The 15,846-nt window shown below is 42.9% G+C and overlaps 1 protein-coding gene across 4 annotated transcripts in view; it reads right to left on the minus strand.

Annotated features, from left to right (window-relative positions):
• HS6ST2 (heparan sulfate 6-O-sulfotransferase 2) overlaps positions 1-15,846 on the minus strand; it is a 291,707-nt gene that overhangs the window by 263,409 nt on the left and 12,452 nt on the right. The window lies entirely within an intron of this gene.

Raw genomic sequence — 15,846 nt, forward strand, 5'->3', positions numbered from 1 at the left:
GCGCGGAGTATGGAGTCTGCTTAAGATTCTCTCTCTCCTTCTCCCTCTGTGCCTCCCCCCACCCCCCATGCTCTTGTGCACTCTATAAATAAATAAATAAACAAATAAATAAATAAATAAATGGGTGGGTGGGTCTTAGAATGATGGTGTACATTCTTTTCATATTCCCAAATTCCCAATACTAAATTGACACAAAATACAACTAATGGCATCTCGGCATCAAAGACAGATGATGCTTTGGAGATCCCCCAGCCTTCATGTCCCTTCTCCAAACAGCTGGAATCTGGGGAACATAGTGTGGAAAACTACTAGACCAGAATGTTTCTAAGGGACATCGGAAATCTGACATTCTGTGGTTTGAATACCATGTGTAACTATCAGAAATGGTGGCAAGGTCCAAGCATATCCAGTGAGTGGCCATTTTGGAAGATGTTTCCTTTGTGCCTAAGAACACCAGTTCTAAAGGCAATTCTCAAGGAGGGGGTTCTCAAAAGGTTAAAGCCACCTCTACATAGTTGAGGGGTGTCCTCATGCCGTGTCCTCCCAAGGTGACTTCTCCAAAGGCATGCACACCTCTTATTTTGAGCCCTCACTGATTACGTGGAGCCACCTGTCCCTGTAGGAGAGAATATTTATTTCAGCGTTAAGGTAAGAAAAGTTTTAACAGAGTCCTGGGCCTGGCTGGCCCTGGGCAAATGGGGGAGCCCTTCACTGTGTGCAAAGTACTTTTACGTCCATGACCTCTTCTGATGCCTCACCACAAGCCCAAGAGGTAGGGAGGGCAGGCACTGTCCTGTCCTCATTTTAGAAGAAAACCAAAGATCAAACAGGTGAACCAAACTGCCCAAAGCTGCCTAGCTAGCAAATGGCAGTCAGGATTTGAACTGCTTCATCGGGACTCCAAGTCCACATCATTTGCTATTGTACCTGTCTGCTCACAGACCTTACAACGTGAAATCCCAAAGCAATCCCAGCTCTGCCTGGGATCAGGTTCATTTTAGCTGAGGGGCGCCATGTGGTAGTAATTTACATGCCACTCTCTCTGCCAGGAGTGGAAGGCTTAATTTCTTAGGTCTGTATCTCCCCTTTGAAATCGTCAGGAGCTCTGAAGATTGTCCAGACTGTCTATTCTGGAAGGGCCAGATGACAGACACATAGACAGCCCTGGCAGCTCGATTCAGTGGAGGCACAATGGTGGCATGCACTCTGAGAGGCAGACTTACCAGAGGTGGATGAAAGGTTAGAACACTTGGTGCTGAGAGCCGGTGAGCTTTTTAAACAGGCCACAAACAGCCATAATTTTCAAGGTCGGAAGCATTTCCCCCCGACTCTCTGAAGAAAGCCTTCAGAAGTGCAATTCAATTAAAGCCCATCTGCTACCTCCTGGGAATCTGGTCAGGTAAGACATGGTGTCTCCTGGGTGGTCTTCAGGGAGGCCCCGCTGGCTGCCCACCTCTTGCTGACAGCCACCCTCTGTTCAACGGTCCCTCTTCTGGATGCAAATGACAAGGGACCTCAGAACAAACGACCCGCTGAAGGCAAAAAAGTGTTGCTACCTAGTCCGATCACACTTTTAGATTGACCCTGAGCCCGTGATGCTCCTTAATGCAGTCAGTCCTTAACATTTATGCTAACAGAGAGGAACAACGTCAAGCACTGTCCAGAAAAGGATGTAATGAGGGATAATTCATACTGGGTGGTGGACCATGTTGGGTGTTGCTTTACAAAATCATCTTCCTAATTATGTCTTCTTTACGGGGTCATGGAAATAACTTGCTTTTCCTGGTTTCGCAGTGGCAGGGAGTCCTTCCCGATGTGTATAACAGGGAAGGGACGCCTCTGGCCAACCCCCCCAGAGTTCACAGCTAGCAGACTAGACCCCTGCAGGACATATGTATGACCAAAGGTCACCATGTAAAGGCAGGCCAATCTCTTAAGGCAAGTGGCTAGAATATTCATTTCACCCTCCAGGTACAACCATAGTTAGCGTCATAATAGAGAAGACAAGATGAGATGTGTTTTTCCAATTTGTTACGCCACAGTCATATAAACTCTACACTAAATGAGTCCATTTCCATGATAAAACTTTTCATAGCAGGACTTCTAAGAACACAGAGATCAGCAGCGCTGAGTTCTAAAAGCCTAAGCAGCACCCTCTGAAGTTTTTTCCTGAAATACAATACAGGTTTCAGGTTAGTTATTTCTTAAGCCTTACAGGAGCTGAGAAATGAAAGAAAATGTGAAACGGCTGAAAAGGGGGATTTTGTGAGGCTTCCCCCTCCCACCCTCTTGTCCCCAACCCTCCAGTAATGCACAAGAAGGTACAGTTTTTACAACTTTGATCTTCCATTAGCAAATTCCTTCAAGTCAAATGCACTTCACTCCCTCCTCACTCTCGAGTTTTTCTAAGCAGAACCGGACGCCCAGGCTACAAAGCAGCCATCACGGGCATGATTGCACAGTGTCTGGGAGGCACTTCGTGGGCAAATTTCTGTCCTCAGAAGCACTTCTTCTCATTGAACAGACTAGAAGCTGCCTGAACGCATTTGCAAACCTGATTGACCCTTTCAGATCTCCTTGGATTGATCTTCCCAGCACTTCTCCCTAGAGAAAGCCAGCTGTAAGCATTAGTCAGCGTACAGAAAACCCTGGAAAGATGAACAAAGAACAACCCCTGCGCTGAGTTGCTAAATTAAACGAGGAAGAAAACAAGCCCTACCAAATGTCAACAGAGCTCAGCATTCTCCCCTAAATGCGGCCACACTCCAGAGGTGGCAGCAGTAGGGGGCAGGGAGGGGGGGCAGAGGGGTGGCTCTGTCTGAAGACTGGAAAGTGGCACGGAGCTAAGAATTCCTGAGACACATTCCTCCCCTCCCCTGATCCATCCACCAAGAACACTGTGCTGAAGCTTTCCCAGACACAGGTTGTAGCTGGTCCTGCACACACTAAACATCTACCAAACCCTGGCAGAAAGCAAGGTAATAGAAATCTGAGAGAAAAGGAAAATGGCAGATAATCTTTCAGATATACGATCTGTAACAAATTGCTATTCAGTGTACGATAAAATCCTCAGTAATTCAAATGAAGAAAAAGAAAAAAAAGAATGTGAGCAGGGTATCTTGGATTGCCTGGGACCAGAAGAGCAAATACTCTGACTAGAAAACACTGAGGTGTGTCACTGCTAGAGAATCTGAAACAATGGCTATCAAGTTATTGGGGTTTTACCATAAATGATATGAAAAACTATTTGAGTGTCTGGTCCAAGAGCCAACAGTTTTAGCATGTCTGGTGCCTGAGCAGGTAACTAACTGACTGGATGACCAAAAGGATGGATGGATGGATGGATGGATGGATGGATGGATGGATGGACGGATGCCTGACAGGCTGGATGGATGAACTGATAGTTGGATGATCAACTGGAGGGCTGGATAACTGACTGATTGGCTAAATGGATGAATGGATGGATGGATGGATGGGTGGATGATGGATGGATGGACGGACAGGTGGATGGATGAGAGGGAGGAATGAAGAAAGGAAGGAAGGAAGGATGGAAGGAAGGAAGGAAGGAAGGAAGGAAGGAAGGAAGGAAGGAAGGAAAGGAGGGAGGAAGGAAGAGCATCTATAGGCAGCCATGCCGGGATGAGTTGGCCCCTAGGACCAGTCCACCACCACTCTAAGCCCTTGGCATCTCAAGCCATACATTTTTTCTTGCCCTGCCTCTGCTCCCCCCTAATATAAAGACAAATATAGCAACAGTTGGGGTTGTTGCTTTATCCTATATAGAAGGCTACAAGAATGAACATGATCAGAAATGTATTTGAGAAATATCATACTGGTTATGATGTGTATAGAGAATGGCATGGAGGGGATGCAGCCAGGGAGATTAAACGAAAGCTATTGCCACAGCCCCCCCCAAAAAAAGATGAAGGCTTCAGCTAAAGTGTTGGCAACAGGAAAAAAAATGAGTGGTCAGAGTTGGGACAGAAGAGATAGGGTCAAGAAGACTCGATGATGGACTAAATTTTGGAGGTGAGGCAGAGATCAGGGTCTAAATCCTTACTACCTGAGGTGTGGTATACAGACCAATCACATCAGCATCACTTGGGAGCTTGTTAAAAATGCAGAATCTTAGGCCTACCCTAAACCTACTGAATCAGAATATACATTTTAGCAAGATCCCCAGGTGATTCATGCACAGTAAAGTTTGAGAATGTCATTTTAGAGAATGTTCAGGTTCCTTGCAAAGCTGGCTATGGTGCCACCCAGAGAAAGACAAAACTGGGTTTAGCTTTTGCATGTTGCATTCATGATGCTTGAAAGCTATTTTGCTTTTTCAACAAACATTGACTGACTACTATGGACAATGGCTCTGGGAAGACAGACATGAAAGACAATTCCTGGCCTTAGAAAACTCACATGTGGTAAAAACAAAAATTTTTTAAAGGCAAATACATTATAGCACGATGAGTACCGGGTCTGGGGTATTCACAGACTACAAGTTTGGTACATTATTCAAAAAACGGTTCACCCTACATTCATCCTGGGGTCAAGAGCTAGCCAGGACCCCACCTGGGGAAGCTCAGGTTGAACGGGGAAGCCCTCCCTTCAAGTTACTCAGCCAATGAGCAGCCCACATCATCCTTCAGCCAGACGTGTCAATCACTTAGGACCTTAGGGCTTCTTTCCTTCAAATCGTGTAGTTGGGGTGGTAGCGTAGCCGAGTGGTATAAGACGCTGGGTTTAGGCTCCAGTCATTTCTCTGGCGTGAGCTGAAATCCCACCGCTGCCACACCCTTCACGGCCTCAACTTGTATGGTTGAGTATTTTATGGAATAAATAATTCGGTTCAGATGCTGATGAGCAATCATTTCTAGTGACTGCCTTACAGGTCAAAGGTTTGAAAGGAGTAAAGTCAGACAGCTGTAGACATCACGCAGCAGCAATTTTAACAATTAAATACTCTTTCAAAAAGTTAGTAGGCAGATTTGGAGAGTACCACCTTGGCTCGGCTAAAAAGGCGTTTCTCCAACCACGGGTACTCACTAATGCTGGGTGCCTCCGTTTATCACATGCCTCCAAATTCAATTCATTACCAACAAGTGAGAAAAGGCCATCCAAGCCACTCGGCCATGGACCTTATCTAAATCAGACCAGCATTTCAATGGCTCCCTGCTCAGGGCAGAGTAATACTTCCCTTTTTGCTTTAACACCATTTTTTACATCTGTTTACTGAGGTCAATGACGCCCGTTATTTGGTCTACATATTTTGCTCCCCTAGTGATTCATTTCTTGGCAATATATTGATGCCTACAAAACCACAGACTACTTTATTTGAGAACAAGGAATTTCTCAGTAGAACTCAAAGGGGTTTTAAGGCATGATCTAATTATCGGTCTGCATTTTCACAAGTTCAGTGATAGTAAGTATTCATTTTCACTTGGGCATTACGGAGACTGAAGCAGAGAACACTTTGGGGGCTTTGTCCAGAGTCAATGTGCTGAGCTGGGAAATGAACCTGGGAACTCTTACTCCCAGGGGTAGTGCCACCTACCACCGACCCTCCCCCTATGTAACAGCACTGGTAAATAAAGGACTCAGATGTGCAATAAGAAAAGAAATCTCTAGGCACCAGGAAATGTCCACAGAGCTCCATCAAACTTTTGCAGTGCCTGGATTTCTGCAAAAACAAATGTAATTTCCCCCTCCAGCATCCAACAGTGCTTTGAATATCTTGCAAAGATGACAAGACTTCTTACGATAACTACTCCCCAGTTAAAATTCGGCACTGGGTAAAGCATTGTTCTTGAGCTGTCCCACATCATCAGAGGCAAGCTAAAATACCCAAAATCCCTCAGATATGGCACATTAGCTGAACTTCGTCTTTTCCCAACATATCTAGCTCAAGTTGGAAACCAAGAATATTTATGGGACATAATGAAAGCACTAATAATCGCAAGCTTTGACAAATATATACAAAATTCAGATAATATCAATGTTTGGGGACCATTAAAACATTTCAAGGGGCGCCTGAGTGGCTCAGTTGGTTAAGCATCCCACTCTTGATTTTGACTTAAGTCATGATCTCACGGCTTGTGGGTTCGAGCCCCGCATGGGGCTCTGCACTGCCTGCAGGATGTTCTCTCTCGTTCACTCTCAAAATAATAATTTAAAAAAATTTAAAGCTAAAGCAAAGAGCAACAATAGCCTCGAAATCATAGGAGTTGCTACATTTTAGGTTTTACAGATGGTTAATACTTGAGCAGCAATGTATTCTTTATACAGCCCTTTCACTTACCTTACAACATTTGTGCCTCAGGATAATTCCGTGAGGTAGCATCCCCATTTTACAAATCAGGAAATGGAGATCAGACCTACGCGAAGTGATTTACCCAAAATCTGACCGGTAGTATGCGAAAGAGCCGTCAGGTCTGTGTGACTCCAAATCCTAAAGTAAAGATGAAATCGCTGATCTCATGTTAAGTGTTCTTATCACACACATATACACGGAAACTTTCGAAGCTGATGGACACATCTATTACCTTATTGTGGTGACGATTACATAGGTGTATGCCTTGTCCAAACTCATCAAATTGTATACATTAAATATGTGCAGTTTCTTGTATATCAACTACACTTCAGTAAAACTATTTGTGTGTGTGTTTTTTTTAAGTGAAACAGCCAATTCTAAATTCCCGAGAACACCTCTATTAGTAATTTGGCCAGTTATAGACAATGCTCACAATGGTAACTTTTTTTTGCCCTAGAACTGTTATTCTCCTTTCTCCATGAACAATTGTGACCTAGGGAAATAGCAACTTTTAAAAAGCAGTATAGAGGAAAGAGAGAACGAATAAATAATAAATAAAAAAGTATTTACTTTTCAGGGTACACACTTCATGGCAAGAGCACATGTTTGCTCCCTGGTGCTCTTGGGCTTGGCACACGCGATGGGGAAGAGTGGCATCCAAAGGCCATGCCCGACAGGCGCTTCAGAATCCCTCACTTGGGGCCCTGCTGCTGGGCTGAGACAAGTAAGGCCTCCACACCATTCTTCATGGTTTCCCCTTATCGGCCCATTCGGACGTGTAGCATCCCATTCAGTCACGAGAAACCTCTTCCCATACTTCCTATTATTATTTAGGTCCAGTTTCTTTTTTTTAATGTTTATTCATTTTTGAGAGAGAGAGAGAGAGAGAGAGACAGAGCATGAGTGGGAAAGAGGCAGAGAGACAGGGAGACACAGAATCCGAAGCAGGCTCCAGGCTCTGAGCTGTCGGCACAGAGCCCAACGCAGGGCTTGAACTCAGGAACCTTGAGATCATGACCTGAGCCGAAGTCGGACGCTCAACCAACTGAGCCACCCAGGCGCCCCTATTTAGGACGAGTTTCTGATTTTAGCCTCAGCAGCTACTGAGGACGACTTGCACTGCAAATAAATGTACCTTTTACATAATTCGGGATTGTTCTAAATGAGATAATGAGATAAGCGTCTCATGACTGCCAGTCTGTGTCTGCAGTCCTGAGCTCCCGACCCACAGATCCACCACCCACCTGTGGGCATCTGGACATGGTGGTGCCACCCACCATCTCCTCGTACTCCGTGTACGTGAAGCTTGCCTCACCACCCCCACCCCCCCGCCCCCGTGGCTCTGCCCACGACGGTGTGGCCTCCAGTCTGCCCCAGCAGGACATCTTGGGGGAAAAGCATCACTCTCTCACTCTCATTCCCCACCATTCACACCTTTCAGTCCCACATTCTTTCCATCCTTCCTCCCAAATACCTCTTGAAACCATTCACCTTTCCAGAGCCCCCCCCCCAAGCTGGGTCACCACCCCCTCTGCCCTAGACTTCCACAGCCTTCTGAGTTCCCTGCTATGCTCTCAGCCCCTCTCCTGCCCCTTCCACACACAGCAGCCAAGGCGACTGTTTAAACCACAAGTCAAGGAGGCAAACCATAAGAGACTCTTAAATAGTGAGAACAAACTGAGGGTTGATGGGGAGGGTGGGAGGGGGGGGTGATGGGCATCGAGGAGGGCACCTGTTGGGAGGAGCACTGGGTGTTGTATGGAAACCACTTTGACAATAAATTTCATACAAAAAAAAAGATCTTTTTTCTAAAATTAAAAGAAATGAAAAATAAAGAAACCACAAATCAGGTCACCTGCCTCCTCCCAATGCCCTCTGACTGCTCTCAGGATAAAGTTCCAAATATGATCTACACCCTACAAGGCTCCACGTGTGCTGGCTTCTAGCTAATTCTGAGGTCACAGATCTCACCCCAGCCCCTAAGTACAAGCCCTACAGGCTCTTGCGGCTATGCCTTTACTTGTGCTGCTTCCTCAGGCCTTCCCCTGTTCCTTGCCTCGCTGTGAATCCCTGGGGACTCAGCTCAGGTGTCCCCTCCATCAGCAGAGCCCTTAACAGGCCCTTCTCTCCATCCTCACAACAACCTGTGCTCAGTTTTCCCAGTTACTCAGTTAATGGAGAAAGATTCCATCTAATCAAAATAGGCCACGTTACCGGTTCTACATCTTAGTGTCAAGCTCATTGACGGGCAGTTTTTTGTTTCTGTTCATACTAAGCTTGTGGCAGCAGACAGAAATTTCCAGATCACGCATCATCCCCAACTCTCCAAAACCAAATGCCTACATAGGAAAAGGAGAGATGGATGCAACCAAAATAAGAAAAGGCGGGGGGCATATTTAACAAAAAAATATTTGCACTTCAAGAAGGTGATCCCTGGAAATGAAGAAAATAGGGCCACTACAAGTCTTGATGTACAGAGAAGTTGACTTAGTAAAGGGGGATCACTGCACTTAAGTCAGGTGTGGGCAGCACACAGCCTCAGTGGCTTCAACGGCGAACTCAGATCATTCACACAAACAGAAGTAGGTGAACTATATTTACTTCCAGTTCTGGACAGGATGGAGTATACACATTTCTCTCTATTCCTCCAAATAATTGTAAATATGCATAGATGCACTAAAATAAGCATTAGAAGGCACTGAAAGGTAGAGAGAAAGATATGTTACGTGCCCATCAATGGGAAGACAGCATAAGTGGCTATATTAACGTTCGATAAAATAGACTTTGGAAGAAAGAAAATAACCAAAACCAAAGGGCAGAACTTACATAATGAAAAAAGGGTCAGTTGACCGAGAATACATAGCAAGTCCAAATCTGTCTTTACCAAATAACAGAGCTACAACATATATAAAGCCAAAACTGATGGAACTGAACAGAGAAACAGACAAGTCTAGAATTATGGTTGGGGACTCTAACACCTCTCTCTCAACAACTGAGAGAAAAACTAGACAAAAAATCAACAAGGATATACAATATCTCCACAATACCTTCAACCAACAGGACCTAATCAACACTGACCCAACAGCAGGATCTAATGACCTCCACCCAACAACAGTAGAATTCCTCTCAAGTGCACTTCTAAATTATTCATGCTTAAAGACAATAATGTACTGCTGGGTTTCTAACTTCTATAGATGTAAATTTTATAATGGTAACAGCACAAAAAAGGAAAGAAGGAATAGATTAAGAGAAACATTTCTAGATCTAACTATAATGTATTATAAATATGAAGTCAATTCTGAAAAGTTCCAATGTGTAGATTAAGCCCTGGAGCATACACTAAAAAAAGTAACAAGTCACAGTGAAAAATCATTAAAGCCATTAAAATGTTATACTGGCGGGGGGGTGGGGGTGCCGCCTGAGTGGCTCAGTAGGTTAAAGCCTCTGACTTCCGCTCAGGTTATGATCTCGAGGTTCATGAGTTCAGGCTCGCGTTGGGCTCTGTGCTGACAGCTCGGAGACTGGAGCCTGCTTTGGATTCTGTGTCTCCCTGTCTCTCCGCCCCGCCCCTGCTCATGCTCTCTCTCTGCCTCAAAAATAAATACATAGAAACATTAAAATTTTTTTTAAAAAACAAGGTCCAACTATATGCTGTTCACAAGAAACACGCATTACATTCAAAGGTAGAAACAATCTGAACAAAAAAGGAGAAAAAGACATATATCATGAAAATAGGAACCATAAGAAATACGGAATGACCACATTCATATCACAGAAAACTGACTTTAATAAATGTTACTAGACATAAAGAAGGAATTTTTATAATGATTAAAGGAAAAATGCATCAGGAAAACACAACATTCATAAATATACATGCAGTTAACAACAGAGCCTAAAAACACATGAAGCAAAAGCTGAAAGAATTAAAAGAGAAATAGAAAATTCAGTAATAATAGTTGGAGACTTCAATGCCTCAATTTCAGTAATGGCTACAACAACTAGAAAAACATCAACAAGGAAACAGAAGTCTTGAGCAATATAATAAACCAAGTCTTAGCTGACGTCTCTAGAACATTCCACCAAGCCAATACAGTCTTCTGAAATGCACATAGACCAATCTCTAGTACAGACCATATGTCAGGCCATACAACACTTGTCAATATATTTTAAAAGACTCAGTCACACAGTGTGTGTTCTCTGACCACAGCGGAATAAAATTATAAATCATTTAAACAGGATTTCTGGGAAATTCATAAATAATGTGGGAATCAAACAATGCACTCCTAAATAAACAATGGTCCAAAGAAGAAAGCACAAGGGAAATTAGAAAATCTTAGAGATAAATTAAAATAAAACAAAACATACCAAAACTTACAGGATGCAACCAAAGCAGTTTTTAGAGAATATTTTATAGCTGCAAATGTAAAAAAAGAGAGAGAAAGAGAGAGAGAGAGATCTCAATCAATAATTTAATTTTCCACCAGAAGACACTGGAAAAGAAAAAGCACGCTAAACCCAAAGCAAGCAGAAGAAAAGAAATATTATAGATTGCAGTGGGAATTGAGAGTTGGAAGGAACAGAGAAAATGAAGCCAGAAGTTGGTTCTTTGAAAAGATCAACAAAACTGACAAATCTTAACCTAGACTGACCAAGAAAATAAAAGACTCAATTGCTAAAATCAAGAACGAAAGAGGGGGCATTAAAATCATCCTTTAAAACCATAATGAGGGGTGCCTGACTGGATCAGTTGGTAGAGCACGCAACTCTTGATCTCAGGGTTGTGAGTTCAAGCCCCACATTGGGTGTAGAGATTACTTAAAAATAAAATATCTTTTTTGATGGACATTTGGGCTCTTTCCATAATTTAGCTATTGTTGAAAGCACTACTATAAACATCGTGGTACATGCGCCCCTATGAATCAGCACTCCTGTATCCCTTGGATAAATTCCTAGTAGTGTTATTGCTGGGTCGTAGGGTAGTTCTATTCTTAATTTTTGAGGAACCTCTACACTGTTTTCCAGGGCAGCTGCACCAGTTTGCATTCCCGCCAACAGTGCAAGAGGGTTCCGGTTTCTCCACATCCTCCGCAGCATCTGTAGTTTCCTGATGGGGGGTGAGGGGGAGGGAAAAATGGGTGATGAGCATTGAGGAGGGCACTTGTTGTGATGAGCACTGGGTGTTATATGTAAGCGATGAACCACAGGAATCTACCCCAAAAACCAAGAGCACACTTTACACACTATATGTTAGCCAATTTGACAACAAATTATATAAATAAATAAATAAATAAATAAATAAATAAATAAATAAATAAATTTTTAAATGGCTGTATATATGAACAAAATAGAATCCATAAATAAACCCATACACTTATGGTCAAGTGATTTTCAACAAAGGTACCAAGGCAATTCAATAAAGAAAAAAGTCTTTTCAACAAACAATGGTGGGAAAATTGATAATCTCATAGAGAAGAATAAAGTCAGACCCCCTTACAACATGCACAAAAAAATAACTCAAAATAGCTCATGGAGCTTATCTGAAGAGATAAAACTATAAAACTCTTAGAAGAAAATATAAGGGTAAATCTCTGTGGTCTTAGGTGAGGCATAGCCTTCATAAGGGACAAAACAAAGAACAGTTAAATTGGACTTCATGAAAATTTAAAACTTTTGTGCTTCAATGAACATCATGACGAGGCTAAGGCGATGACTCTATGAAAGAGGAAAATACCTGCAATGCATATATCTGATGGGAGACTTGAATCTAGACTCTATAAAGAGCACCTAACTCAGTGGCACCTGCCGGGCTCAGTCAGAGGAGTGTGTAACTCTTGATCGGGGTCTTGATTTCAAGTCCCATTTGAGGTAAAGAGATTACTTACATAAAACTTTTTTTTTTAAAGGATACCTAGCTGGATACCAAGGAGAAAAAAAAAAAATTTTAAATGGCAACGGATCTGAATAGACATTTCCCCAAAGAATACATCCGAATGGGCAATACGCACACAAAAAGATGCTCAACATCATAACCTGTCAGGAAAATGCAAATCAAAACCACAATAAGGTGCCCTTTCACACCCATGAAATAGCTGGGGTGAGGGAAGAATGGACAGCGACTGATAATGGATGAAATTTGCTAGTGGCAGTCATAGCACAACTTTATGAATATATTAAAAGCCACTGAACTGCATGCTTTAAAAGGGTGAATATGATGATGCATGAACTATGAACTGTATCAAAATAAGAAAATAATTTTAAAATGTATCAGATTTAAAAGTAGAAGTTAAAATTATAAAACCTTTAGAAAAAAACTCAAGAGAAAGTCTTTAAGATCTAGGGCTAGGCAAAGAATCCTCAAACCTGACACCAAATCATGATCCATAAAGGGGAAAACTGATAGACTGAACCTCATCAAAATCAGAAATTTTGCTCTGCCAAATACCACGTGAAGAAGATGAAAGGCAGGCAATGGACCTAGAGAAAATATGTGCAAACAATGGATCTGACAAAATACTAATATACAGAATATAAAAGTGACACTAAAAACTCAACAGTTAAAGACGAAACAATCCTATCAGAAAATGGGCAAATGGCATGAACAGACATTGCACCAACGCCCAGATGGCAAGTCAGAATGCGAAAGAATGCTGAACATCATCAGCCATCAGGGAAAGGTAAATTAAAACCACAATGAGATGTTACTGCACACCTATCAGAATGGCTAAAATAAAAAAACAGTGAAAACACCCAATGCTGTAAAGGATAGGGAGAAATTGGGATGCAGCCACGCGTTGCTGCTGGGAATGTGAAATGATATATGGCCGTTTCAGAAAAACAGTTTGGTGGTTTCTCATAAAACTAAACACGTAATTACAAAATGACCCAGCAATTGCATTCTTGAGCATTTATCCTAGAGAAATGAACACTGATCATCCCACAGAAGTCTATACACTAATGTTCAGAGCAGCTTTATTCATAATAGCCAAAAACTAGAATCAGTCCAGGTGTCCTTCAACAGATCAGTGGTTAAACAAAGTATGGTTCATACTAACCAAGGAAGAATCTTCAGCAATAAAAAAGTACAAACTATTGGTACAAGCAAGATTGGATGAATCTCGAGTGAATTAGGCTGAATCATCAGAGCCACCCCAAACTAGCTCTCACCCCAATCCAGCTGGACCATGGTGTCCCAGAATTCCACATTGACAGCCACCAGTGGCCCCAAGACCTAAGTGGTGCTATTGCCTGTCTCTAGGGCCCTAAAGAAGATGTGGGTACAGCTGATTATTCCCAGAGCTAAACCTGGGGGGTGGGGCTAAGTCATTCAGGGGCAATCTGTCATTTACTTATGGCAATAATTGGGGCGCCTGGGTGGCTCAGTCGGTCACGCGTCCAACTCTTGATTTTGGCTCGGGTAGTGATCTCGTGGTTTGTGGTTTCAGGCCCCGTGTCAGGCTGTGTGTGTGATGGCAGTGCGGGGCCTGCTTGGGATTCTCTGTCCCTCTCTCTCCGCTCCCTCTGTCTCTCGGGGTAGGTAAATAAAAAAAAAAAATTAAAAAATAATTATGGCAATAATTTATCTTTCGCCCCCAAGAGCGTTTCTCTTTCTCACACCCAGTTTTAGCTTCTGACATTTCAGTTGGAACTCCTACCATTTCTTGAATATTTCAACTGGCTTGAAGTTAGGGGAGAACATTTCTTTTCTTCCTTCTAGGTTTCCTGTGCAAAGCCAAACTCCGAGCCCAAGAGCCAAATGATATAGCTGTGCATCCCTCGGGCTTTGTGGCACTCAGATCTCTCCATCTTAGCAGGCTCGATACATACAAGAGCTCCCCTACAATAACCAGAAAGAGCCACATCCCGGGGTCAGACCCCAGCAAACCAGAAGAGCTGGATTTTCATGGTCCCTGGTCTGTCTGCTGTCATCACGGAAGCAAGACCTCTATGACATTCTCTAGAGAAGATATTCCCAGCCAAAGGTCACAGCCTGAGACCCCACACCCTCCCTAGATACTAGAACCACAGACTTCCCACAAGGAATAATCACCATGCTTGAAAAGGAAAACAAAAAAGGACATTCAATGGGGGGCATCGCAAACTTGCCCATTCCAATGCAACCGTATTTTTTAAAAGGCGAGACTGTCCATGTAACTGCTCACTTCCGTGCTTGCAGCCTTTAACTTGGCATTCTGCTTAACTCTGGAAAATCATGAGCCATTTTCTTAGAAGCGGGGTAGATGAGGTGCCTGCAACACAGGACTCCCTCCTTGAGCTGAGCTGAGCTCACTGGGCTTCACTGAACAGTCTAGCTACGCCATAGATGTACCTTCAGCCTCCACCGTATCAAAAGCACACCCCCTTCTCATACAGGAGAAAGTGCTGGAAACCCAAGTGTGATTTCAGTCTCATCCTAATGGGTCTCGTGACATCCAGGTCTCTGAGGCCCTTGGTATAATTTTTCAAGGCCATCTGGAATAAATAGAAGTCTCGCTCAAAGCTGCACGTATGCAAATCTCCTCACTTTAAATGGATTCTGTCCTTAAGTGCATACACAAAAAAGCATGGAAGCAATTGGATTAGAAAAGCAAGGTTTTTTTTTTTAACCCCCCTCTAATTGGCATTAAGTCACCAAACATTGTCAAACACATATCACTTGCTTAATTACTTTGTGTGCACATGTGTATATCTTTATAACTTCATAAACATATAAATGAGAGGGAGATATGCAGATTTAACGTACACCCATATGGTGATAAATACAAATGCTGCCAAAGATTGTAAAATGCTATACTAATGCTGAAATGATATCTTTTTTATCTTTTGATTTGCTTCCAAGTCACAAAGAACAAAGTGAGAGTGGTGGATGCTAAGCATGGATCCTTACCTTCAAGGAGAAATAACGCACAGGCCATTTTGTTCAATAACGCAAAACTATTTTTAAAAATACCTTGCTTCAGGTCCACAGTCACATATTAGAGTAATTGTCTTTCAGTAATCTTATGGTGTGTTTATGCATAAAATCACTTCTACATGTCCATTAAAATTGGTACTGAAGTGAGTTTTCATAAAAGCCTACTACGCATCATTCACCCCAAAATGCTTCATTCCAACGTTGCTTTCATGAGTTGGAGTTGGCCTATTTCACTCCTAGAACACACTGCACGACCCTCAGCAAAACCAATCACAAAAACACTAAGTATTTTTGCATCTAGTGTATCTGGCTAATAGGCTCTCTTTTTCGACCTTCAGGATGCCGTGCCAGTTAATGTTCCACTTAGGAAAGTCTCGGCTGTAAGTTATCTGCTGAGGTGGCCATCACTCCAAGGTCACCCTGGCCTCTGGTTACACTGGGCATCTTTTTACCATCCTTCAATGCCGTCAACCTAATTTCTTGGCCGCCCGCATTCACGTCTGCCAGGCTGGTAGGCCCAGGCTAATTCACATGTTCTCTTTTCCAAAGCAACCTCTTCCGAAAGAGAGAGAATGGTCACTCCTATCTTCGTGATGAGCCCCCGGGATAAGAGCAGGCTTAAGGATTC

The sequence above is a fragment of the Felis catus genome, chromosome X (genome assembly GCF_018350175.1).
Source record: "Felis catus isolate Fca126 chromosome X, F.catus_Fca126_mat1.0, whole genome shotgun sequence".
Classification (NCBI taxonomy): Eukaryota; Metazoa; Chordata; class Mammalia; order Carnivora; family Felidae; genus Felis; species Felis catus.